Genomic DNA, 27,978 nt, shown 5'->3' with positions numbered 1-27,978 from the left:
AAACAAAGAAATTATGAGGGATGTGATCAATCAAAGCAGTACACCAAAAACTGCACCCTGGAACTTCCCATTATTTTTTTGTCCATTCTATTGCCAAAAGCTTCCCAATATCTAAGCTAAGACAACAAGGTAAAAGTACCAGCAACCTGATCTACCTTTGAAAAAGAAGCATGGTGCTTGTGCCACTCCTGTGATAAAGCAATGAACCCAAAACACTGGTCTGTCATAAAAGAAATCTGTTTTCCTGCATTGTTTGGGGATGGCAGGGGCAGGCCTTGCCTCTAGCACTGTCCAGAAAATGCATACACCTCTACAGTAACAGGAAAGAACTCCAGATACATATCAGAATTATTAATACCTCAAGGTAAAATCTGTTTAAAGGCTTGAAACAGATATCTATGTGTCTTGGTAACACATGGTTCCCTCTCCAATTGTGGCTGAGGAAGGTGCCACCAACAATTATGAAACAGGACGAGGCAGGTTAAAGAAGATTCTCTCTCACAGGGGAGATAAAAGCAGTTTCTTTGTGTCTGAAGCAGTATCTCTTAATCTTCACACCATTTGCTTGGGAGTGATGCATGTCCTTAGTCTGACCATCCTAGACAACATCCTTGATTGTAACCCTGAAGAATATCTGAAACGTATCTTGAAACAGGCATCAAGAAACCATATGGTTGTGATCCTTCAAGTCATATGGGTAGTGGAATATTCAGGATGTTGCACAGAAGCATCTAAGGAATTAATGGTCTCTCATGCCAAGAACTGAATCCTAAAAAAATAACCGAACTTTGCCACCAAACGGTGTTCTGGAAAATGAACTATTTTCTTTACCAGGCTTCCTTCCCCTCTATACCTCTCAATTCCCAGAAAGATCATCAACAACCAGGCTAGGCATAGAGGCAGTCTCACTGAAAATTAAGTAAAAATGCGCAGATTCTTGCATGATCATCTTATTCTGGATACTGCTCTCTGCATTTGAAGGTGTGGCTTTTTCAGCTTCTCTGTTGAAGATTTCTTCAAATCTGAGGCTCCAGGAGAAAGGCTTTCATTGGTCACAAAGATCCATAATACTGTCAAGTTCATAACCTTTCAAGTTATCCAGGCAGTGAAGGTGAGATGAAACAGACAGCACACATACTAAAATACAGCTAAGCAGAGTCAGATAGATTCTCAACATCTGTCAGTCTGAGGGGACTGGTGAAGATTTATACTAGATCCAGGTCCAGTGAAGACCAAAGGCCTGAAGATTGCAAAGTCTCCATACGCCAAGAGCAGAAATTCCATAGCAAATATGCACCAGCCTAAAAGCAGAGAAGCGCCAAAAGCAAAAAGAGATAGAGAACAATCCAGAAGTCTTCGGGTCAAGCATGCAGTAGCAACAAATTCTCTATGCTTTGCTGGACAAGTGGAGTTCTATGGCAAGGTCTGCCCATTCGCTGGCAGGACAACACACACGTGTTCCTAACGGATAGATGTGGTTTTGTACGTATGGCTCTGGCCAAAATGGTCACCAAATGACTGTTCCTCACAATGATATATCATGAGGAAGGGTATGTCATTATCTTTAGGCACAAGATACTATGACCTGGAGAACAAAGTACCAGATTAATGCTGAAGATTATCTTGTTTCCATTTCAATTCATTACTGATCAACAATTTAGCCCTGTCAAGGCAACATTATCTCCTGCCTTGGTTTTTCTTGACTGCAAAGTGAGATACATTAGTCTTTTTCTATAAACTCTAATCCCAGAAGCCAGGAATTGTGACAGTTAGAGAGATTCAGAAGAGTCTTGCCTCTTGCATTTCCTTGGGGAAAAAAAAAAACTTCAGCTTGTCAGTAGGTACAAGTGAAAGACTCAGTAACACATAAGTAAATACAAAAGCAAATGTATTTTGAACAGACAGCTTTTTTATTCTAGTTTATGCTTTATCTTGTATGTTTTAACAGAACATGACAATCTACTTGTGACTCTTGAACAGGAAGACTAAAATCCAGCTATAAATTATGTTCAACTTGAAAGTGCCTAATATCAAAACCATTTGTATTCCTTGGCACATAAACTGTTTTGCACGTCAAGAAACAATTCTTTGAGCAAGGTATAAGCTTAGAAAGTATTTGCTTGGTTTGATGTCCACAGAAGCCTTCTCTCTCCTACAACTGGCACCCAGATCCAAACTTCACTGAAATCTCTTGACATTGTATCAAGACCATAAGACACTTGCCTAAAATGTTAGAATTCTACCTGGTTGTTATGTTTTTGGGTAGCCTTAATCTGCTTAAAGTTTCAAAGCGCTAGGCTCCACATCTCAACATATTACTGTAATGGGTTCAGGTTCATAGTATTGACCCAGGTTTCAGTGCCCTCTGATTTCAGTGCCTGTGCAGACGCTTTGTCTGGACCAGCCTTCTCGACAATTGTGACGTGGCACTGGACACTCATGTGGTTTCTTCTCAAAACTCAAACAATTCTCAATTCTAAGATGACTTTATTATTTAGAACTGATTGAAGCTAGAAGATTGAGCACAGGTACTAACACATTTTTCCCTTTTTTTCTTTTTTAAAGTCAGTGAATCCTGAGAATTTCCATCTTGTTTTCACAGTGCACAATTCCCAAAGAGAAGGCAGCTGCTGCTAACAGTATGATGCCCTCCTAAATGATGCAGAAGCTACAGCAGTATCACAGCAATCCTTCAATGTGTGAAGAAAGAGATCCTATCAACAATTTTCAAACTACTACATATGCTGCATTTGAATGGAATAGCTAATTACCACAGCTGCTTGGGAAAAAAATGTATCTTTTCCCTTTTACTATAACTAGAGTATCGATCACCAAAATGCTTCCATCTCCTGCTAGGGAAAGTCAGCAGGAAACAGAGGACTAATAAGTCAAGGATGCATTCTGCTTTCATTAACAGACTTGAGATTAAAACAAACAAAACAAAACAAAAATAACAACTAAGAGATTAAAAATTGGTCAGATTTTGCCTCCAGGCAAACAGCACTGTAGCTATTAAGGGATTAATAAGGTTAGCTTTTCCTAGCTGAAGTATCAGCCAGTCTTAGAAGGTTTGCATTCATTTAGGTGCTTTCATTATTCTGTAGGCTGCTATTCCAATATCCTCATTAAATGAACAGTTCTTAATAGAAACAATCACTTCTCTTTAAAAGACGGAAGCAAAGCCTTCCCCTTAAAGGAAGACCATCTCTCATACTAAGTTAGAAATAATCATGGCATATCCAAAACAACTGATGGTCTGCATGATCTAGCTTAAGTGGCACTGAAGTTAATTTTTAACATTTTAATTTTGGTAGTTCTTATAATAGCTGGATTTTCTGTGCCAGATGAGTAGTCTCTGACTTGATTTTGTAATCCCCCTCCTTCATTATTCACTGAATTTCTTAGCCTGGAGAACACAACTTATCTACAAAATTTGCCTTATACCATCAGCAATGCTTCCTGGAACACATATGCAGCTCTTGTGGTGGCATGCACAATATTCAGCTTCTTCCAGCCAAAAAAAGAAAGCAGACACAATTCTACAGCTTTCTCACTTGGAGAACTAGCTCATGAGACACTAGTTTCATTGTCCCTGCTGCTGTCAATTAGGACAGTCAGCACAAAATCCTGGGATATAACATGTTCAGAATTCTCTTTCCATCACATCTTGTGATAACAAATCTGGTTGTCATAGAGCTTCATCATTTCCCCTTCTTGGCCCCATAATGAAACCAACTGAATGCACTGGAAGTTGCCGATGCTTTAACTGAGTCAAAGCTGGAAAACTTCATAACTTTTTTTCAGTAAAGGTAATATATTAGTCTTGTCCAGCACAGATCAGCTGATATTTCCTAAGTACAATTTACATCTATTCAGAATAGCTAAACAAGGCTTCAACAAAAAGTACAACAAAAAGGACGTTTTCCTCTCGCACCCCAACACACACAGAACACAGGCCTACGTTGCAACTAATAGCTATGCTTGTTACTGATCATAAGTAAGATTAAAATGTTATTTAAAACAAGGCAGTATAAGAGCCACACTGTTCACGGCTTTAAATATTGTTCTCTTTGACTGATTAAAAAAAAAAGGCAGATTTAAGTGCAAAAGGGAAACATAACACGAGGTGAAATTTTAGGGCAGGTCTAACCGCAATTTAAGAAAAAGACTCACAACAAAAGAGAAACAAAATTTTAAATAAAAAGATAAAGTCCTTGCCTACATGCCACTAGGATGTGTGAATATTATTAGGTATTTTACTTCTCTTGACCATAAGGCTTTTCATTCAACAGCTACAAGTTTTGTTGCATGGAGATTAAGCCTTGCCCACTGTTCTGTCAGCAGGTGGGGAGGGAAGGCAGAACTGTCCAGAATCACTGTAACATGTCTGGTGAAAAATGTCAAACTGGTAGAATTAAGGAAGACATTGTAAAGCATGACAACAAAATAAACCATTTCTAGTCTCATAAGACCATTAAATGCTCTTAGCCACCCATTTGTTGAAACCAGAAAGGCACTTGCTAATGCAGAGCTGGCTAACTTTCTTGACCTCATCATCTAAATATTTTATCTGGCCACAAGATGAGACAGTCCAGAAATTATTCCTGGGCAGAAAATCTAGACAATTTTTGTGAGATCTCACCACATCTGTATAAGGCTGGGCATGGTTTGGCTACATATGTAGCCAGCTCCAAGTCAAAAGAGCAATAAAGGTTGTAACAGTCCCTACTAGGTAATTGCATCCAATAATGACAAATCTAGATTACATGGAAGACTTCATGACAGTACTATCCCATGTAACCCAGCTGTGGGGTTGCCATAGTTGGCAAGTCATACATCAGCTGTTCCAAGTCCACAAGCCATTTAAATGCCATAGGTTGGCTATTCTTATAAGCCTGTCTTCAAATCAAGATGAGATGTCTTTCTGGAAGAACAGAAAACAGAAACCTCACTGCTTCCTTCACTCACAGCATAATTTTAAAAGTTCATCTGCCTGCAGTTTGCCATCATCCCCCCCCAACTTTGGATTGCAGACCCTATTTTACCAGTAACTTTTGCTTTCTGAGGGAACTTCTTAAATGGAATTACCACTTTATACTGATTCTTTATTTTAAAACTCAAGATGGGGCGGCATAAGCAAAAACATAACCTGCAGATCAAAGGAAATCATTAATTCACTCTGCTTGGAACCTATGAAGTTGCATCTGAAGTATGAAGTTTTGGGACCCTGAATGCAAAGGAGATACTGAGAAGCAGGTCTTGTCAAGGACCACTGAGATGGCTGAGGTCTGGAGAACATGACAGATGAGGTATGACCAGCAAGCTGAATTCGTGTAGCGTGAAGAATTGATAGTTAAGTGAGAATAACCAATTGTTCTTTTCAAACACCTAACTGGCATTCACAGAGAAGACAAAGCCAGAGTGTTTTCAGAGATGCACAACACACTGACAAGCAAAAATAGATAAACCTTGCAGCAAAAGAAATTCCAGATAGATACAGAGAACATTTCTTCTCTACGAGGGCGCTCAGTGAAAACAGCTTGTGTGAAGTGGTTGTGAAATCTCCACCTTTAATGACTTTCAAATCTCACTTCAACAAACCTTAGAACAACCTGATCTAACTTTGAAGTTACCCTCCTTTGAAGATGTCAGACTAGATAACCTCCAGAGGTTCCCTCCAACCTAAATTATTGGTTCAACTTTTAAATTACTGTAAGATTCCGTGTTCTTGAGCCAGACTGATTTTTGTGCCTTCTCCCAAGACCCTTCCTACTTTTTCAACATTCTAAAAAAAACCAGCATAGAGACAACAGGACTGTAACCTGTATTCATGCAGAATTCACATCATCAGTGTAACCAAGGCAGATTAATAAAGTGTTTGACCTCTCTCTATAGTGTATTCTTTCTATATATTTAACGGAATTTCAGTCCCTCTACATTAACTTTCTATTTGGGACTTTCCCTACTTAATTTGAGGTTTCCTCTTAAGCAGATATGTTCTATAACAGATGGTTTCTAAATATACAACTTCAGATTTTGCTGTGCAATAGTAGACTGCATGAGTGGGTCCCATAATCGCGTTATACATATTGGGTATTTACACCAAGCAACCACATTCTCAAACAAATTAAGTTAGGATTTTGTTTTATGAAGTTTTATTTCCATTAAACAACCTCAGCATTAATTCTAATAATATTCCTTTGTATTTGCTGAATCCCTCAGTTGTCCTTCCATTATCTTTCTTCAGGATCAATGTGAAGTTAAATAGTTACTTAGGTCATCCTGCCTGGCCTTTTTAAATAAGAAGTCTCCAAGGTATTCTGGAATTTACATTGTATTTCAAGATTTATCAGGAAGGACAACTCAGAAAAGAAATTCTCTCAGCCAATTCTCCTAGAACTCCTGGGTTCAGATTACAAGGACCTGCTATAGCCTTTGAAAAGAAATATCTAACATGGATTCTTTAGTATCTTCCTTGTAACATCCATATTTTAAGTACTTCAGCCACCTGCATTATATTATAATGTAATCTTACTTCTATCTAAAAAAAACCTAAAAATATTTAAGGTAGCAGCATTTGACTTTTGACAAGAATCTGGAAATCTATCATATACTGATTTACATACTTTCTCACACATGCCATTTTTGTACTTTTATTTCAATTGGACATCCATATAACCAGACTTCTAAATGACAAGTGAAATTGCATCCCTTATGAAATCTTAAGTTACCAGTAAAAAAAAGCTAAAGGTTTCAAAGTAAATGAGATACATATGAAAACAAATAAAAAACCCCCAACAACAACAATACCACCACAACCAACAGCAACAACAAAAACCACACCAAACAACAAACCTCGTTTGGCTCAAATTGTTGGCCTGCAGCATTTTACTCTGCAAAATCAATGTAGAAGTGTACCTTTCTCTACTATTATTACATTCCCCCCTCCTCAATATCGACCAGTTATAGTTGTCTTTCCTAGCATATTTACATATTCTCTACTATTCTTAATTCACGCTACATTTCAAAATGGCTATCACATTTTTAGTTCCTATCACTGCCATTTTAGGCTCAAATAGTCTACCCGAGTACTTTGACCCTCTACCTTTCAAATTTTCTTCTCTTCAGTTAATCTCATTTTTCCTTCTCTGGACCAAGGCCTGCTACTGATAGGTCCACATTCCTATCTTGAGCTGCTGTCTACCTATAAGAGACCATGTTTTCCTTAGCCTGTTCACACATCTCCAATTTTCCCTTTTTTCTACCTTGGAATCTCTCAGATGCAGTAATTTTCTTTCACCTTCTCCCCTTTCCAGCCTCCCATCCTGTCACAATAACATTTTGACTTGTAAAAGTAGGAACAACACAAATCATTTGTGCAGAACTAGCACATCTGCCCCATGCAGTCATTTCACGCACTACGTGCATAACCACAATACAGTACATTATGTAATAAGCAACACTGCCATTTTGTTAAAATTTGCTTCTCTAAGGCAAGGTTATTGTCTTCCAAGGAGAGAGCACAGATAAATATTGTATTCAGATCTGTTTCCATATTTACAAATACACCTTTTTAAAATTTACGTAAGTGCACTTGCAAATGTGCATTTATACTAAAAAACACGCAGACACCAGTTCAGTGTCCAATATTTTAAACAGTTTTGCCATCTCAAAAAGAAGAGAATTCAAAGGATGACCAGGATAATTAAGTTCCTTCATAACACCATGAAGCCAAAACCACGCTACTGGTGGATTTGACCTTCTCAATCCTGCACCCTTTTCAGGGGTTTGCTCCCAGTATTGCTAAGCCTCCATGTGTATCAACTGATGTCACTATAGAGACAAAAATACACAGTAACAAAACAGTAGAGGTTTGAACCAATCAAAACTAGCAACATTAGGAGCAAAAACTACATACTCAAATCTCTAATATTTTTAAGGTCTTCAGTTTTACTTAAGTAAACATTTTACAGTAATTGCTAGCTAATGTTCCCCCTAACAACAGTGACCCAAAAATAATTACAGTAGGAACAAATTACTTCCGGGCTTCCCAGAAAATGCCTCTTATATTTAAATCCAATTACTGGCATTTTGCCAAAGTGGGGGATGGGCACCTAAGTTGAAAAAATCATTTGAAAGGCCTCTAAAACATTAATGCAGAAAACAAGTTGCTTTTCTTACCTGGTGAGAAGGTGGCACGTGCAAAATGAGCTTCCTCCTCTGAATAAACCACTGACATGCAGCTCATTTGCATAAGTATCAGGAGCTACAAGTAGACTTCCAGGTCGGCCATCTTGATACTAAGATCGTGTTTTGTTTACACAGCAGCATGAGTACTATTTTTCAGCCAGCCTGCACTACGCTGTTGTACCTCTCAGCTAGCAGCCTACATCTGCCTGTTAAAGCCTGCTGGAACGCCCACGCCTCCACACAAGCAGCTAACCGTGTCGGGAGTGCTCCTGCAGCTCCCTGAGCATGCCACAGCCTCCAAGGGAACGTTGCAACTGCAAGTGCCTCCACTTGGACTCTTTGTACTGCCTTCTGTGCTGCCAACTATTAGCACTGCAGCAACTATGTGCAGTGAAGTACCTCCCACATACCACACAGTAGTGCCGACGAGCAAAAATTTGTTACAGTACAGCGCAAGACAGCACACTAAAATAAAAAAAAGAAGCCAAAATTTCCTCAGTATTTTCACTCACTAGCAATCTAATTAGACCTAGGTTCCTTTGGACATATTTTTACATTATCAGTGTGGCTCTTTTGCTCCAGAAACCAGAGTGCTGCTGCAATCCGTGCACAGGAGAAGTCCAGGACACATGTTAGCTGCTGCCGCCGCAGAGCCAAGCTGCAGTTCCAGCTAGCTGGCGCCAGAAAAAATTTACATAAAGGGGCCCTCATCTCAAGGCTAAATTGCTGCAGGAATTGCAGAGCAAAGCCTCCTCACTCCCCCCCCCCCACTGCGAGATTACTAGAGGTTCTAGAATACATCTTCTAGTTATTTGCTTACTAATAATCCGGATTCTTGTCAAAAGTCAAGTGCTCCTCTTACTGTTTATATAAATGAAAATTCACAATAGCCTCTGCAAAAGAAATTCCACCTTGAAGCTTGTTCCTGGTAGGATGCCGCACACTGCATTGTTAATAGTGAGTCTGGTGAGCACTCTGTAGTAACTGAAATAACACCAAAAAAATGGATAAGCTCAGTGCTCAGCAACCAGCTTTTCTTAAACTGCTATTTCCAATATTTCGCAGCCTACCAATAGCAAAAAAATAACCATCAGCTCCAAGTAGGGCAGATCCATTTTTAACCTATATGCTGATGGGTAACACATCTGGCCACTTAATTTACTATTTCCACTTCACATTTAATTTTGCTTCATTAGGCAGATGAAGGAAAAAAGTCCCCCATCTGGAGCTGTGGACTCGATCTTTTCAAGTACCTAAAAGGTACAGTGACAGGTAGAGGCAGAAGCTTGGATTTCAGCCTCACTCTGACTTCAAGCAGTTAATTTCTTAATTCATTTTTTTTTCCTTCCAGTCAAAGTCAAATTACATTAATAAATGGATTACATTTTACATATGCTTATTCTAAAGGTCGTTATACTATTTTTGTGGGGAAAAAAAAGCCAAGCTTTTCTCAAGCGTGCACAAGTAAAGGCTGAATCATTCACAAATACCTTTTTCCCCTCATTTGCTGCTTTACAAGAAACTCTTAGAGCATGAAACAATGCAAATGAACATACTATTTATTACACTAACTATAAACACAGATTTGGGAAATGCTAAATAAAAAATTTAAACCTAGAGAAATGTTTGGTTAGCTACACATCTATCAACAGTGCTTTTGTTGCAGCCTGGCACCATTTAGCAGAAAGGTGATGGAGACAGAGATGCCTGTCGATTCCAGCAGAAAAAAGGCTGACCCACTTCAGGACTGGAAGAGCCTACTTTGCGCCACGGGCCTCTTCTAGTTCCCTGCATTGCTCCTCATTGGAATGCCAACAGTGTCAAGGCTATATACAGTCAAATTACTTTATATGTCACCTTTTCCATTCTAAGTGTAATTTGCTGTATGGCTGGTTCTAGGTTATTTGAGCATAACACAATCCACTCCTCTGTGATGTCAAAAAGATATGAAATTTGTGCATGAAACTATTTAGTTATGCAAATTACTCTTCATTGGTTATTACAATTCATCCTCAGTTGTTGTATCCAAAAGCCTAGAGTGATGCACAAGGGAAAAAAATAATTACTTTTCCAGAGTGACTGTCATACTAAAATGACAGCCATTAACTATACCAGTGATCTGGTATTGCTCTTCTTTTATGTCACACATATCTTCTGATTTATCTTACTTTCAGACAGATTTGTCTACGTTAGCACATCTAAGTGCTGTGCAGAGTACATCTTTCAGTGACACTGTTATCATTTGCAGAATGAATCACCCGATGAACAGCCTCTGAGCTTAAAAATAAAGGGCAGTAATGCTGCTTTAAAAAAAAAAAAAGAAAAAAAAAAAAGAAAAAAGCCCTTGTGTTTCCCACATACAGCTGGCCCCCCCGCCCAGCTCTACAGCCTTGTGCACAACTATCAGAATAACAGTGCGATTCTCAGCACAGTGAAACAGCTACTGCAAAATAAGAGCCTTTACTCAGAGCAGTTTCTGTTCTCGGCTCCAGTCCGCTCAGGGAAGTCCAGGCCAGAGCTTGCCAGCAGCCCCGAGGGCGAGCTCTCCATCTGCCATCTGGGGGGGCCTGGGGGAGGCACCACCCCGCTTCCAGAACCTTCTGGCAGAGTCACCCCAGTCACGGAGCTTCCTCTTCCTCTCTGCGCCTTCTTGCCTCTCGCACCACTAGCCATCTTAAAAGCTCATTTTCAAACACAGAATGTTTTTACGCAGAGGAGGAGTGACTGCTTCATTAATCAGAAACGCACCGGCTGGGTTGTGCGGGGACAGGGGCTGCCTCTGAGCGGGTGCTGAGCTCCAGTGACAGGGGGGCTCGCTGAGCCCCAGACAGTGGCTTCCTGTCCCCCCGGCAGCCACAGCCCGCCCTGAGAATTAGCACAGGGACCACTTCAGCTGCTTCCAAAACACGTCTGGATTTTTTTTTTTCCTCTTTTTTTTTTTTTTTTTTTGGGTGGGGGGCAGGGTTACCATGTGCTCTTTCATCTTTTTTTCTTTTTTTTAATGCAAAGCTCTAACCTCAGAAAATAAACAACAGCATACTCAATTATATTCTGCCTCTACAGAAAGAGACAAAATTCCTTCCTGCCTTTCTCGTGTTTAGCACACAGTTAGTTAGTGGAAACAGACAGCTTTTATCACTTTGCCTTCTCAAAGCCAGTTAACTAGACTTCCTCCCACATGCACATAATTTCATAGTTTCGCATCAGAAGCCGTCTTGAACAGATGTTACAGTAAAAAATAATGCCAGTTGCATTCAAAGTAATTACTATTAGCTGTATAGCTGCATTTGGTACATATCAAAGACAGCATCCTCAAATTTTAAATGTCAGTTTTTTACTTTCAGAAGAGAAAGGTATAAAAAAGTCTGCCACAGAATGATTTGCCCAATTCAGATGTAATTTTAGATACTAAAGCATTTAATTGGCAAACTCTTAAAAAAAAAAAAAAAAAAAAATCTGTCACTAACAGCTTGATCTACAGAACAAAACCAAACCAAAATCCCACCACAGAGCAAAAGAAAAATGAAAGACCTTGGGCCTTCTGTAGGCAACACACACAGATTCCAAAACACCACCTTCCCCTCCAACTTCGCCTCTTCTCCAAAGCATGAAACAGAACAAATTATCATGCACATCAGCTAGAAATTTGCCAGTTTAAGTTTTTCTCCCACTGGTCTTTGAAAGGCACAGATAATGTTGTTAATTTCTGAAGCAGAGAACTGTCTGTCAAGCCATTATCTTAGCCAGTGTGGATTACTTCAACATATTTTACAACCACAACCCTATACCAACAGAATAAGCACGGAAAGCAGGAAAGGGAAGGGGGGTGGGGGAGGCTGACACTGGCTGTATCCACTTTCCCACTGGAGAAAAGGGGGAAGAAAGTATCTGAAATGGGTAACTTCCAGGCAGTAACAGAGCCTGATTTTGCACTGCCTTTCTTTCAGGAAGTACTCAGTTTGAGTCCTAATCAACTTTAGAAAAACACCCTGTATTTGCTCACTTAAATTTACATGAAGAATTCTCAGTTACTAAACAAATACCGAAAAGCTGACAGATCTTAACCTGCAAATCAAGATGATGAAGAAAAAAATTAACATTACTACATACTAATAATCTCTTCAAAGACACTACATTATTGAGGAAAAAAAGCAAAGTTTACAGCTAAAAATAAAATTCCAATTCAACTGTTTAATAATAGCCATAATGTGATTAAGTATTTAAGATTCAAAACAGTTCTAAGCACTTGGTAACCATTTATTTCTTGTACCTAAAGAACCAAACAAGTCAGGTGTATGAAAGTGATTTGCATGCATGAAACAGTATTGTGTTAATTCAGCAGTCCATTCCAGTTTGTTTCGAATCCTGCCTGAAATTGTTTGCTCCCAAAATATCTACCAAAATAGAACATGCAGCTGTATGAATTGAGATGATTCGGAGTTTTAAGAACATAATCAAGCCATGTTAAAATGGTTCCAAGCAAGTACTATGCAGTAATGAAAAACTATCCAAATAGTTGGAGTACAAATTAAAATAAAGTAGAATCATGTTCTTATAGTCAAATACACATTTTAAAAAAGAAAAAAAAAAAGTGAATCTATACACTCCTTCAGAGTAAACTGTTGTTGGGTATTCCTCTTTGAAAGTCACATGTATTTGAGACCCCTGCCCTATTAGCAATTTCTTTAATTCTGAAAGCCTGTCCTTCAAGTTTACCTATCAGCAGCACAAAGCTAATTGTTCTAGAATGCAGCAGGTCTCATAAGTGGAGAAAATGGAGACACAAGAACATCGAGCAGAGTCTGAAAATGCATCTCGCATTAAAAATACATAGCGATCACTTCAGTTGAAGCTGTTAATTCATTATACACAGCTATTTCTAATTCAAATAATGAATACCATATTTATATAATTAATAAAAGTATATATATTTTTAGCATCCACTGAAGTACCTTGCTTCCATGCAGGTAAATCTGTGTTTTTCATTTTCTTGACTACTGAAGAACAAACTGTTAACACCATGGGAGGGAACAGAGATCACGCTGTCAGCTACCAGTACTACTGTATAGCAAGCATCCCAAGCATTACTTCTCAAAACAGGGATGTGTTCCATATGCATCACAGGTTTCAAAAGTTACCATACTTTATGCATTCCAACACCCACTTCAGGAAAGAAAACCGAAACCCAACCAAAGAAACCGAAACCCAAACCACATCACCCACCCAGCTCTCTACAACAAAAGGCTACAGCTCCCTGCTGGGCCAGTCATTTTGTACAGAACTTCCAAGACTCATACAGTTTTCAAAATGGCCTGTTAAAGAGCAAAGTAAACAAAAGGGAAGACATGGAGACAAGAGTTTTCCTCTGAACTGTGGCAATCTCTTCGTGCTTTTTCTGTAAAATGCGAGTGAGCTTACTCAGCTCACAGAAGAAAACATGGGCAACTAAAAAGGCACAAAAAGCACCGTATGAAAGATGTGGTGTGAACGTACAATATCTTACTCAAACATAATACATGTGAGGAACCACTCCTTACAATGATTGTCAAAAAATACACTACTTTTCCTTTTCATGTTTCCATTAAAGAGGGAGTTAATAAAAACCCCAAACCAACAGAACCAGTAGCACTTGACAATTTTTATACGCTTAATGTTTTATAACATTTTCATATGCTTTTACAAAAAAACCCCAAACAATAGACGCCAAAACAAAACACCATCACAGGATGTGTATGGTAAAGTACATTTTAAACATAAAATTCACCCCCCTTCAACGAATATAAAGTATTCATGGTTTCTTTATAAACAGTATACTTGTCATTAACTATAGAAGACCATTTATGGGAACAGATATTTAAAAACTAATTTAAACAAGTGCCTTGTTAGAGAGTATGTGAAAAGCACCGAAGTCATGTGCAAAAATACTGATGGAAGACTAAGCTTTTAGGTGTTTAGTACAGCCTTTCACATCCTTAGCACTAAGTTCAACTTCAGATATGAAAATACTATGAGCTACATCCTGATGAGTTATTCAGCACTTCTGCTGCTCCCAATACATTTCTGGGGAACTTCCAAGTAATCCCCTATCTAATTACTCTCAAATTAACTCATATCCAGCTTAAGATCCCATAAAGACCTCAACTAGGCATAATGACACAGACACAAAACCAGATAATTAGTGATTTGCAAGGAAAAATGTCATATTTCTCCTCCTTTCCTGTTCACCCCCTCTCCAGTGGAAAAAAACTGAGCACTGCTTTTCTCCCACCTTTATGTCCCTGGATGCTGACACCTACCAGCTACCTTTGAGTGCTGAGCATGATAGCCAGCCAGGGCAGCAACCAGTAACACACAAGGAAAGGATCAGGACATGTGAAACCACTAGCACATTGGAACTTGTATTTCAATTAAATTATACAAAAGAAAAAATTATTTACCTTGAATCTTTCATTCTATCATTTGCAGTAGTTCTGCAGAATTTATAGCAGCAAATAACTGCTACCTGAAAAATAGTTATAATGTACCTAATCATTGCCATTCCCAGGTATTTACACAGATTTTATAGTTCTATCATTGGAAAAAGTTACACGTTGAAAATGTGATAATCAAATGTAAATCTTACCACTTGGTTACAAAAATGTAACAAAGTTCATAGAGAATTTATTTTATGTTTTAGTTGAAGTATGAAGCAAGCTTCTGAGAAAGGGCAGCATAAAGTGAGAACTCTTCTGGCCTTGTAAGGAAGTAAGCCAAAAATGAAGTAATTTGATTAGCGAGACATATGGGTGTGACCTTTGGCCTCTCCTGCCCCACCCAACCTACCACGTAACTGAGAAAGTACAGAAGTCTATAAATTAATTCCATGAGGGGAAAAAAAAAATAAAGCCAACACATACACCAAACAAAACAAACCAAAATAACTCAACACACTAAAATCCTGCTGACAAAAAACAAGAAAATATTCTAAGATACTTTATACAGCTTAAAATTAGTTGATTTTGCCTAAACAAAGGCTGTTTCTCAGCAAAGCAAAGCCAGTGCTTACCTCCAAGGTCTAGAGCATGTGATGCCAACAGCTCCGCTCATTTGCATGCAGCCAAGCTAAACTGCTGCCATGAGGAGCACTTCGTCAGCCATTTTGAAACTGCACTGTCTCAGCTGCACTGAAAGGTGATTAAGATGGCTGCCATGTGCACTCATGACCAGCCACCCTGTGACAACTCGGTAGTGGATAAAACATTTATACAGCAAAGCACCTCCCTCTTTGCCACACTGCAAGAAATTGCACAGGCAGAGGGGGGGGCCAGAGGAATGGTTTCTTTGCCAGGTAGAAAATTGTTAATGCAACATTGCAGCTACTCAGAGCACCACTGGAAAGAGAAAAGTAAAATAAACTGAAAACCACTGAGAGGCAGCCCTGCTAGGTCTGTGATAGAGGAATCGTATCACGTATTTCAAATCCCTCCTGACTCCAGGCAGTTCAGAATCCATGTCACATATTAGCAGCCACAGATATAGAGCCAGATCATGCATAAAACTGACAAATATTAGGGAATACTTTTCAAGAGCAGCCTCATTTCAGTCTTTTTTCTTAAAGAAAAAAAAAAAAAAAGCCTAATAAACTGATCTATACCTTTTAACAGCACCACCTATTTTGAAATATTGCATAATATTAGTTGCCCAATAAAATAGTTTTACTGGGGGGGAGAGGGAAGTTCACTTTATAAATAAGGAAGCTAGCAAAAAATCCCAAGAACACTCTAGAACTCCAGTGCTCACAGAAATCAAGTATCTAATTCTTTATAAATGATGCAGTATGTTATGTAAGTCTTTCAAAGAACAAGCATGTCTAGAATCCCCTCAACAATTTTGCTAGAATGTTGTTGTAACGATACTGAGTAGTTTGTTCCTAAAGAACTGGTTTGGGAACCTATGCAAGGGGCAGAGGGGTTGTCAAAGAAATACACAATTTTAGCGCAAGCAGAACTTAAGGCATTATGATGGTGCAAAAAGAATTGCAGTTTTTGCATTGTTGAAATTTGCCGTTTGATATTGGAATACATTCTTAAATAAATGTGGTTATGTTATACGTCCCTTTCATGTGCTTTTCTCACTTCATGTTTTTTTGCTGACTTATTACTTGCTGATTATTTTATATTTATTTTAGACTAAGGAAATTACATTAGGCAAAAGGCAAATTTGAACCATTTTCTTATATGGGTTGTAAATGGCAGAGACAACTCTCAGCAAACCATGCATTTGGCCCAGGAACTGTTAACAAAGGTACAGTGCAGTGGTGGGTCAAGAAGTGTCACGAAGGAGCCAAGCGCCTTGAGGATGAGGAGCATGGTGGCCGGCCATAAGGAGTTGACAATGACCAACTGAGAGCAATCATCAAAGCTGATCCTCTTACAACTCTGTGAGAAGCTCTGAAGAACTCAATGTAGACCATTCTACGGTCATTTGGCATTTGAAGCTAAATGCAAAGGTGAAAAACATTGATAAGTGAGGGCCTCATGAGCTGACCGAAAACTTTTTTAAAAATAGTAATTTTGAAGTGTCATCTTCTCTTCTTCTACACAACAACAATGAACCATTTCTTGATCAGATTGTGATGTGTGATGAAAAGTAGATTTTATATGACAACTGGCAACAACCAGTGGTTGAACCAAGAACAACTCCAAAGCACCGCCCAAAGCCAAACTTGCACCAAAAAAGGTCACAGTCACTGTGTGGTGATCTGCTGTTGCTCTGATCCACTACAGCTTTCTGAATCCCAGTAAAACCATTGCATCTGAGAAGTCTGCTCAGCAAATTGATGAGATGCACCAAAAACTGCAACACCTGCAGCCGGCATTGGTCAACAGAAAGGGCCGGATTCTTCTCCAAGACAATGCCCGACCACATGTCACACAAAAGTTGAATGGATTGGACTACGAAGTTTTGCCTCATCCACGATATTCACCTGACCTCTCACCAGCCAACTACCACTTCTTCAAGCATCTTGACACCATTTTGGAGGGAAAAAGCTTCCATGACCAGTAGGATGCAGAAAATGCTTTCCAACAGTTCGTCAAATCCCAAAGCATGGATTTCCACGCTACAGGAATAAACAAACTTACTTCTCATTAGCAAAACTGTGTTGATTGTAATGGTCCCTATGTTGATTAATAAAGATGTGTTCGATGATGTAATGATTTAAAATTCATGGTCCAAAACTGCAATTACTTTTGCACCAACCTTATAATACAGGTTCCTCTTCAGTATCTGTTCACTAACTGCAATCACCTAATTTGTCCAGGAAATGGTGGATCAGTTCTGGAAGGAGATCCTCTGTAACTGCCTCACTTCATCATACATAATACCTCTTTTACAAAATCCAAATATGCCTATTTTATAACAAAGTAACTGCAAGTGCACACAGGGCAATCCTGAAGGAATGTAATGTTGAATTATTCCTAAGCTTCTACCAAAACATAGTCTTTGCAATCCAAAAGTAGCCCAACACAGTAAGCCACCCCAAAAAATGGGAGAACATGCCCTCCATCTACTTCTTTTATTAAAATGTCTAAACTTACATAACTGCACGTCTGTTGCCAGCTGCAGCTGGTTATTTCAGGACTGATTAATAATGCCAGCAGTAGCTGTCTGATGCACCCATCAACATAACACCATTTCAAAATTTTAAAATGTTGCATTACACCATCTCGTTACTACAAGGACAAAAGGAAAAGCCTGATTTACAACACAAGAAAAATCACATGCCACATACATGTGAACAAGTACATTGATTACTATCTTTGATAATACTGTACAGATTCAGAGGACTAAATTAAAATATTCTTCAAGGTCAAATGCCCAAAACACAAGTCTCAAAACCAAATTTGTGAAGACTGGAGAACAACTTCATTACAATTAATTTGAAATTACCCACTACACTGAAGCTTTTCTTCAATAAGTCCAATTGCTAAATCAAAAACCAAGCTTATGATGAATTCAAAAGAAACTTATTCTATTAGCCAATTATAATCCCATGTTGCTTACTCTGAACTTCATACACAGGATACCTTCAGCTTACAGGGATTTATAGTAACCTGGAATGTTTAAAAGTTCAAACTTAGTATTTCATTTATATGGCAAATACACATACACTTTGATCTCCACAGTATCAATGCTTTAAATAGAAGAGAATGCTATGTTTAGCACACCTGAAAAATCTCTACATCAAAAGGTAAATTCTGACTTCCAGCCCTAGAAGCTCAGCAAAAACCCAAGAGCTCCACTTGTACAACACCTCACTCTCTAACATTCAGTCCTGGATCTCTATATATGTGAACTCAATGACTTAAATAGGTTTGAATAGGCATAGCTACTTGGCAAAAAAAATTCCAGAGAATACTTCCACTGAGCCAGAGAAAACAGAACCCATGTCACACTCCAGTTGCTGCAGTCAATTGTCTTACCTTGTCAGAAAGTTTCATGAACATGCAGAGCTACTAGTATGTTAATACAGACTCCTAGTTGTAAAAAATCTAGCTGAATGGTAAGAAACACTATGTATTTATTCAAGAGTCCACTTCAGGGTTTTTTTACTTAACATACACAGGTGTGTTCGTATGTTAAAAACATTAACAAAACTATTTAAAAATAAAACCTGACATTTAATTAAAACCAAAATTAGGAGTGAAATAACTCACCTCAGAATGTTTTGGTCCAGGAAATATTAAAGTGAACCTACACTAATGTGGAATTCCTGTATTAGCGTGGGACCACAATTTTTTATTGCTACTTAGGGGAGTATCTATACATAGACTCTAGAAATGAAAAATTAAATAACTGGTCATTTTAAAAAGATGCAAAATGAAATTCAAACTTAACCTGTTATGTTTATTCTCTTAATTACGTAACAGAAACTTCAAACAACCTTAACTCCGCCCTGTTTTGATGACATTCTGCCCCTTTTGATGACATGTCAACATGCTGCAGTATCATCTCAGCAAGTTCAATTATTCTACTTATAAGTTAGACTTTAAAACAGAGCTTTCTTTTTCCAACCTTCCCATGAACATCAAACAAGAAACTCAAGAGAATGGTACCCTGTTATTTCTCTAATTGTTGCCCTGTATACCAACCTACCCCCCATCTTATAATGTCATTACCTAAGAGTCAGACTTTATACTAGGGCTCCTACCCTGAAGAATCAAGGGGAGGCAGAAAATTCCACACAGGGTTTTATGTCATTTCACATTACAAGGGCAGTAAAAAAGTAGCCAAATAATTTCTTTTGCTCTAATTATACGCTTAGAAACCAGTTTGCTACATACCATCCAAATTTGTGTACAAACCACATCTCATTCCCTTTTCTCACCTACCCTCTTCTTCTGTTGTTCTTTAATGTTCTGTTTTATTTTGATTTTTTTTTAATGTCTGCTAATTAGCACTAAGTAGACAAAACAGTCCTTACATAGGTTCTATTTGTGAGAGACTACTACTGTTTGTATGCATCTGAATTAAAGGGTCAACAGACCATCTATTGAAAGCCTCCTTTATTCCTTTATTTACCCAGGTCAGTAGGCTAACGCAAAGAAACATCTCAACTCTCACCTTGGACTGCAAGAACTTCACAGATAAAAACTACTTAAACTACTGGGGAAAAGAAATAGTCCGCCATGATGATGAGACAAGGAACACTAGAGTCCAGAAAGTCAAAGCCTGCACAACATTTGAGGTCTTCCCCTAATTCCAATCTACTTACTGGTAGGACCAATAAAGGACATTTTCAACGTATTGACTTAAGTCAAGCATGTACATTTATGTCCTAGTTTGCTACTAAACACATCTTGAAAGGCTTAAAAAACAGAATGCAACATCTTTTCAAAATTATCTTCTGGAAACTGCAGTAAGTTGGAGGCAAAGGTAGAAGAAACCTTTTATGTCAGGTTTTTTTTGTTGGTTTTTGTTGTTGTCGGCGTTTGTTCATTGTTTGTGGGGGGTTTTGTTGTTGTCAGTGTTGTGTGGGGTTTCTTTCCTTTTCTCTGCCATAACATTTCTTTACACTATTGTGAAATGGAGGATAATGCTTACGACAGCACAAAATGATGGATCGAATATACAGGTTATTTTAATAGCTAGCTGACATATCCAGAATCATATCATTCATAAAACTTGTGTTTTGAGTATGTGAATTTACTTAAGAGCATTTTCAGAAACTGAGTCTAGAAGAGAAAAACATTTTTCCTGTATTAAAAATAGCCAAGTTAAACACAACAAACAAGCTCTACTAGTTTACCATAATTTCTTAGAAAATAAATTATTCCAAAAAATAGTTTGCACACAACCATCTAATTTATTAAGATCTCACATGATTTGATGTTTGTTCCTGGAAGAAATAAGAGTTGGCAACTCACAAGTACAGTTTTTAGTCATAAATGCACAGCTTTTTTTTTTTTAGATACTTATAAATCCTAAAGGAACAGAAAGAGTGTTTATACAATATATACACATAGGGTTCTCAATTCCTCCACAGTGATATGATGGAAGCTGACATCCAACTGGGGATCAGCCATTTGTTTAATACCACATAGTTACTATTATGCCTTCAGCTACACCACCAAGGACACATTACTAAGAAAAGTATCCTACAGTGGTACTAAACAAAATAATTAGTGAACAATGGAAGTAATGAAACCACATTTCCTGCAGATTTATAAACATCATCTTGCTGCTTTTTATCAGAGTAACTTCAGGTTATCATTGGTGCCTTACCACATTGCGAAGTGAATGCACCTATACATCTAGTCTGAAGCTGCATGTTGATGTGACAGCCTCCATACTGCTTTGACAGACAGACAACACCTATGTCCTGACTGACAGCAAGTTATTCCCCAAAAACATCTAACTGCCAGGTTTTCTCACTGGGGACAATGGTAACCGCTCCTCACCCCAGCTGCTTGTTTTCACAAAATTTGCAGGAATTAATTATCTCTGATACTTACTACTCTGTTAAATTTACTGAAAACCGACAAGTCTTCCAAGAAATACTAAGGATAGAACAGTGACAAACATTGATCACACAAAATTGTACTACTATACTAGAACTGAGAAGGTTTCTGTTAACACTTGTAGGGCTGTGGCACAATTAAATATTTTTGTCACAAACTTGTTTTGCAATTTTCTGCTTAAGCAAAAAAAGATAATTTATATTTGTTAAACACATTTGTCTTATTAGTGACATTTGTAAGTGCCATTTAATAACCCTATTCATGCATTTTTAAACTTTCACGCAGGCATTTATTTTTCACTAACAGCATTCTGGTTTTTGTTTAATACTGTCTAGTATAACCTCAAATGAAAACATAAACACAAAGCCATATAAAAATCAAGTGTAGCTGAAATTCTGCTCTCAACTTTGGATCATTTATGGCATATATGCACACAAATAGTCAAGATAGAACAAAGGTAAGAACTAGAATGTTAACTAAAACTAGAATATGCAACTAAAAGACCAAAATACCCCAAGACAACCAAACAAAACAGACTGCCATTTCTGAATCACAATTCAATTGTTTACAACCCAAAAAGCTAGAGAATGTATTGGTTTAGTTCAAACTTTACCAGCCTAAAAAAAATACTAAAGCATTCTGCAGATCCAGTTTCTGGATAACTAATATCAGTACCTCTAAAACTGATCGCAGTCACTTTTATGGTCTGATCTGCAAGCTAATAATGAACTTTAATGATCAGATGCTTCCACATACTCAAACATTCTACATACGATTTTCCGACCCCCACTGCTACAGAAATAGGGAGGAAAAAAAAAATCCCACACAAACAAACAAGACACCTAAACATATTACAAATGATACACAAAACCTCTGCAGGTGAATGAAAATTGCGATCCCACAACATCATACAAAACTTTGCTTTTAAAAAGATAACCAGAACTCAAAGGCTGACAAAATATATGCTCCAGATCCTCCTGACTGAAAAAATTTCAAAGCTAAAGTAATCACATTTACCTTCTGTGTGATCAGGCACCAAGTTTTAATACCCAGAACAAAACTGAGCTACAGGAATTTAAGATATTAATTATTACACAGATTACATCTAAACTTTATTCAGAGATTAAGACGTTCTGTAACTGTCCAGATTAACAAGAAGAGCTGATTATAGAGATTACTTTAGAGAACAACCTAACTTTCTCTCTGCTTCCTAAGGAGCCACCAGAAAAAAAAAAAAAAGTCTACTTTTTTGTTGCCCCATACAACAACCCTATCTTGCTCTCCATCCTGTATTTCGATATATCACTCCTCCTCGATGAACCATCCTGAATTTGGATAAGTCACTGCTGCGTGATGAACAGTTTCTTACAGTATGGTGGAACCAGAAAAGAGAAGGGGGGCGGTTGGGTTGGTTTGTTTGCTTTTTCCATACAGTACAGCATATAGTGCAATGAGTATAACTGAAATCCCACAATTACAAATATGATCATGAAAGCTTCATGTGTGTTGGTCAGTTTATGAGTTCCCAATTGGTTTGGGTGCGGAAGTAAATCTCTCAAAGTAACATCACATACTAAAGAGAAGAATCCAGGCACAGATTTAACTGGAAAATATTAACAACGTTGGATTTCACCACATTTAAGAGAAATATTATATAAAAATACATTGGGAAGGAAAGAAAAAAAGCCAAAGACAGAAACCCAAATTCACGTATCATAACAATTTTATAATGTGCAACTTATTTTTCTCATCTAATATGCATTACAAAAACTGTGATGTACATCTGTGTCACTGCAGTAATTTCCAAAATAAACTCAAACTTATAACTAGTCCACAATACAGAAAAACACCAGGTGGAGAGCAAATGGAAAAAATGAATTCAATTTGCAAACTATTTAGATGAGAGTAACATACTTGTAAAGTATCTTCTCGCCTTACTATCTACATTTCATGAATAACCTTGAGATTTTTGGTGTAAATACAGTTTCTGACAATAAGCCCAGATAAGCCTACTTAATGATTATACTCTTAAAAACGTCTAGATGGGGAGAAAATGTAATTTTTATTGTCAGTTACTTTTCACTGTGGAAATACTGTCTGTTTGTAACAGAAAAAAAAAGGCCTTCTCCCCAAAATCACAATAAAACATAAGGAAAATGAGGATTTAGTTACTAATTAAAAATCAGTTACTAAAATAGGATTTAAAAAATTGTTTAACATGTAAACTGTCTCTCTTTGCAACAGATTATGAAAAAAAATCAGTATTTAAAAATAAACTAAAACTTAATTAAAATTAAATTTTTATTCCTATGTTGTTCAGTTTCTTGGCTAGCAAGATCACCTTCTGCGCCGGGAGGAAAAAATATTATACTATGTTTTCTGTTTATTCCCCAGATGGAAGCATTATTAAAGGAGCCTTCACAGGAAAACTAACATACTACAGTTAAGGTTGGTCTTCTAAATATGTGAAATGGGCAGAACAATACAAGCTAAAGCAGGAAGTATCAGCAAATGCAGCAGAGTATGGCCTGTATGCTTATCTATCTGGATTAGCATCTTGCTGAAAACGGACTTCGCAATAGCTAGGAGAAGAGAATTAAGAGGTCCCTCAATAAAAGCTTCAAATGACTATTTCAATTGATGTATAATTATCGTATCCTTCAATTAATCAATTATGTTATCACAGTATCACAGTATGTTTGGGATTGGAAGGGACCTCGAAAGATCACCTAGTCCAATCCCCCTGCTGGAGCAGGAACGCCTAGGTGAGGTCGCACAGGAACATGTCCAGGCGGGCTTTGAATGTCTCCAGGGAAGGAGACTCCACAACCTCCCTGGGTAGCCTGTTCCAGTGCTCTGTTACCCTCACTGAGAAGAAGTTCTTTCTCAAATTTAAGTGGAACCTCTTGTGTTCCAGCTTGATCCCATTACCCCTTGTCCTATCATTGTTTGCCACCAAGAAGAGCCTGGCTCCATCCTCATGGCACTCACCCGTTACATATTTATAAACATTAATAAGGTCACCCCTCAGTCTCCTCCAAACTAAAGAGCCCCAGCTCCCTCAGCCTTTCTTCATAAGGGAAGTGCTCCACTCCCTTACTCATCTTTGTTGCCCTATGCTGGACTCTCTCCAGCAGTTCCCTGTCCTTCTTGAACTGAGAGGCCCAGAACTGGACACAATATTCTAGATGGGGTCTCAACATGGCGGAGTAGAGGGGAAGGAGGACCTCTCTCGATCTACTGACCACCCCCCTTGTAATACACCCGAAGATGCCACTGGCCTTCCTGGCCACAAGGGCACAGTGCTGGCTCATGGTCATCCTGTTGTCCACCAGGACCCCCATGTCCCTTTCCCATACACTGCTCTCTAATATATAATTTCCCAACCTATACTGGAACCTGGGGTTGTTCCTGCCCAGATGCAGGACTCTTTGCTTTCTCTTGTTAAATTTCATCAGGTTATTCCCCGCCCAACTCTCCAGCCTGTCCAGGTCCCGCTGGATGGCAGCACAGCCTTCTGGCATGTCAGCCACTCCTCCCAGCTTAGTGTCATCAGCAAACTTGCTGATAGTACACTCAATTCCCTCGTCTAAATTGTTAGTGAATATATTGAATAATATTGGTCCCAGTACTGACCCCTGAGGCACTCCACTAGATACTGGCCACCAACTAGACTCCGTATCATTGACCACTGCTCTCTGGCTTCTCTCCTTAAGCCAGTTTGCAACCCACCTCATTACTCTATTGTCTACACCACACCTCCTCAACTTAGCTGTGAGGATGCTGTGGGAGACTGTCAAAGGCTTTACTGAAGTCAAGGTAGACCACATCCACCGCTCTGCCATCATCCATCCACCTTGTTACAAATCATGATCAGTTTCAAACCTACACAACATTCAATATAGTCTTGTCATATTAATTCATACAGCAAAATTCAACACTGTTCCCAGATTATCACGGCAAGCGTAAGTTCAGCACTGCTACACTTGGTAGCAAGGCTGCAGCTGTTAAAAAGCCTTTTACTCCAAGCAACATAGTAAGACAACTAAACTAAGAACATTATGATGAGAACACAAACAACTCGTGAGATTCTTTGAAAAAGAACACACAATGAGCGGTTCCTTATAAACACTGACAAAACAGGTTTTTCTGTATTTTAATTATTCTGCATTTATCAAAAAAATGTATTGCTATCCAAAATCACTAGTACAATTCCTTTCTGGATTATATGTACATAGGAGCTTGATTGGATACTTCTGGAGCTACAAAATAATAAGATAACTGCTGAACTTGAGGAATAAATAGTGGGTGTTGTTGCCATGATTCATGAATTGCACAAGTCCTCATGCATTCAGTAGTGAATTCATTTTAAGATGGCCCTCACAACCACCATTAATCTCATTTCAGAGATCTGAAGACTGAGATATTACCAACCCAAGATCATATATCAAATTGCAGGTTTTTTGTAGTGTGTTTTGTTTTGTCTTTCCCCTTCCAAAGAATTCTTAGTATTCGAGGTAATACTCTCCTTCGTACCTTCCTGTAGTACTGCACGACCCGCACCTAATCAGAAAAACATACTTATTTCTTACACCGATATCTGCTGTTTGTGTACCGATTTCATATTTAACTTATCAATTTCAGATTTAAGTATAAATTAGCACATTCTTTACAATTTTATTTTTTAAAAACCTTAATATAAATATTAATAACTATAATAATTGTAACTGGATCAAACTGGTATAACACATGATGGCCCAAATATATTTTAACTTGCAAAAGAGAGCCCATCAGCATGCTTGTAGAGTGTACAGATATTGCAGGTGAAAATTCCAATAATTTTTTTTCATAATAGTATTGTATTTGCTTGTATAATGTGAAATATTGACCAAACATGTTTATTAAATACCGTTACTTCCGCCAATTAGTATGTCCAATAAGAAGACTAGATGCACAATCGTTATTTTTCTGTGACTGCATGAAGACTACAGTTTCAGGCTGATAGACTGTTGCCTACAACAACTGAACTATTCACCCCTTTATTTTATGAGAATATTTTTCCATCAACAATTCCATCCAATTTTCCTATTCAATAAGTCCATCTGTTTTAAGGGTCACACTGACATTACCATAAGTAATTTCTTTCAAGATTACTATTATACAACAAAATATTCTAATGCAGGCATTGCCCTTGAATATCTATCAAAGATTAGGAGACCTAATATGGATACACCAGTTAAAAGGAAAAAAAATGCTTGAGGACAGTGTTACACCTCTAATAGGCCCCAATGTCACATCAGAATTAAAATGTTAAATGCTTAACCATGAACACAGGTTCAATATTTTAAATGCTTAAGCTCAAAGAAAAGTAGAAGTTCTAACATTCATTTTTTATGGGAAGGACCCACAAGGACCATTAAGTCCAACTCCTATTCCTGCACAGAACAACCCCAAGATCACTCTATGATTCTATGTACATACTATCTAAACTATTAACCTTTGCGATATTGTTTGATGTGGGCCTCCATGACAACGTGGAGTAGCCATTTGGACCTTGTTTACCAACAACATCACATAAATGAGGCGCAACTAGGCCTTTTTTTTTCCCCTCCTCACTGAAACACTCTCTTTTCTAGGAAATCAGCATCCCCGGATGCTTCAGGAACTTTAATCTTAAATTCCTCAGTGCGCTATTGAGCACAACAAGAAAACCAGTTTTCTCCGCGTTGCTTCCATCAGGTCCATCCACCGCAGTGCTCAACACCAACACCTCCTGCGTCTGTGACCTTATCCACCGGCTGCATACAGCACCACACCACCCCAATTCACACAAGGAACATGGAAACGCTTTTGAGGCGCCAAGCAGCCGGTATGCCGCTGTCCCACCCAAACACCCGCCCAGTGCAATGTGGGAGGTGCCTCCACCTCGTCTCACCCATGCACAGGGCAGAACGCAACCAGACAACTAGCTGGTGTTGCCCAGCTCACCACACCTTCAGGACGCAGCGGAGAGCTCAAGCTGCGCTCTGCCCCATGCCAGACCTACCTGTGACCCGCAGTGGCCGCCACAGGGATCCCTCCACACGTCGGGAGCAGAGAAAAGCGCCTCCCCGCACCCTGCTCCCCACCTGCTGCCACCTCTACGCGAAAACAGCAACGCGCATGCGCGCCGCCGCCTGCACTGGAGCCGGGTCACGTGCTCCCATGCAGCACCCGCGTAGCTGCGCTGCGCTCCTGAGCCACTGCTGGCGCGCGCCGCGGCGCGTGTGCAGAGCTGCAGCCCCGGAGCATGCGCACTGCAGCCGCCGCCGCCGCGCGGGGCAGCGTTCCGCAGAGCGCTGCCGCTGCCCGGCCACTCGCGCCCCGGGCGGGACGTGCGGTACCTGTGCCCCGGCGTCCCGCAGCCGCTCCTGCCCCAGCGCCCGCGGCCGCCGCTCCCGCCTTCCCGGCGCTGCCGCCGCAGATTCCTAACCAGAACCCACTCCAGGAACCGACGCCACCTCCCCCGTCGCACGCGCCGGGCCGTTATGCAAATAAGCCCCGTGTCCCCTCCCCTCCCTGTTGACCCCGCCCCCTCCGTGGGCACAGGGGCAGGCAGCAGGGGCTGCCTAGGAGGCGGCCAATCCCAGGGCCGGCCATCCCGGCAGCATGCAAATGAGCCGCCGGGTTATTTAAATGAGCCAGTGGCTCCGCCCCTTGGCGGGCGGCGGTGGATGGTTATTCTCGATAACGTGCCGGGGCCGAGGGACGCGCTGCGGCCGTTGCTGCCAGGGGGCGCTGTGGCGGG

General features: G+C 39.3%; 1 protein-coding gene across 3 annotated transcripts in view; it reads right to left on the bottom strand.

Annotated features, from left to right (window-relative positions):
* Positions 1–27,722, bottom strand: part of ATF7IP (activating transcription factor 7 interacting protein) — a 118,191-nt gene extending 90,469 nt beyond the window's left edge. Inside the window, exon 1 of one of the 3 annotated variants that reach the window (XM_065835757.2) lies at positions 27,575–27,722. The gene's annotated coding sequence lies outside the window, so the exon portion shown is untranslated. Of the gene's footprint in view, positions 1–8,181; positions 8,612–27,237; positions 27,405–27,574 lie in introns of those variants that run through there. The other 2 variants (XM_065835770.2, XM_065835762.2) reach the window with 2 other exon arrangements.
* Between the last annotated feature and the right edge of the window lie 256 nt (positions 27,723–27,978).

Source organism: Patagioenas fasciata, chromosome 1 (genome assembly GCF_037038585.1).
Source record: "Patagioenas fasciata isolate bPatFas1 chromosome 1, bPatFas1.hap1, whole genome shotgun sequence".
Taxonomy (NCBI): domain Eukaryota; kingdom Metazoa; phylum Chordata; class Aves; order Columbiformes; family Columbidae; genus Patagioenas; species Patagioenas fasciata.
This window is presented reverse-complemented; position numbering and strand designations above follow the sequence as displayed.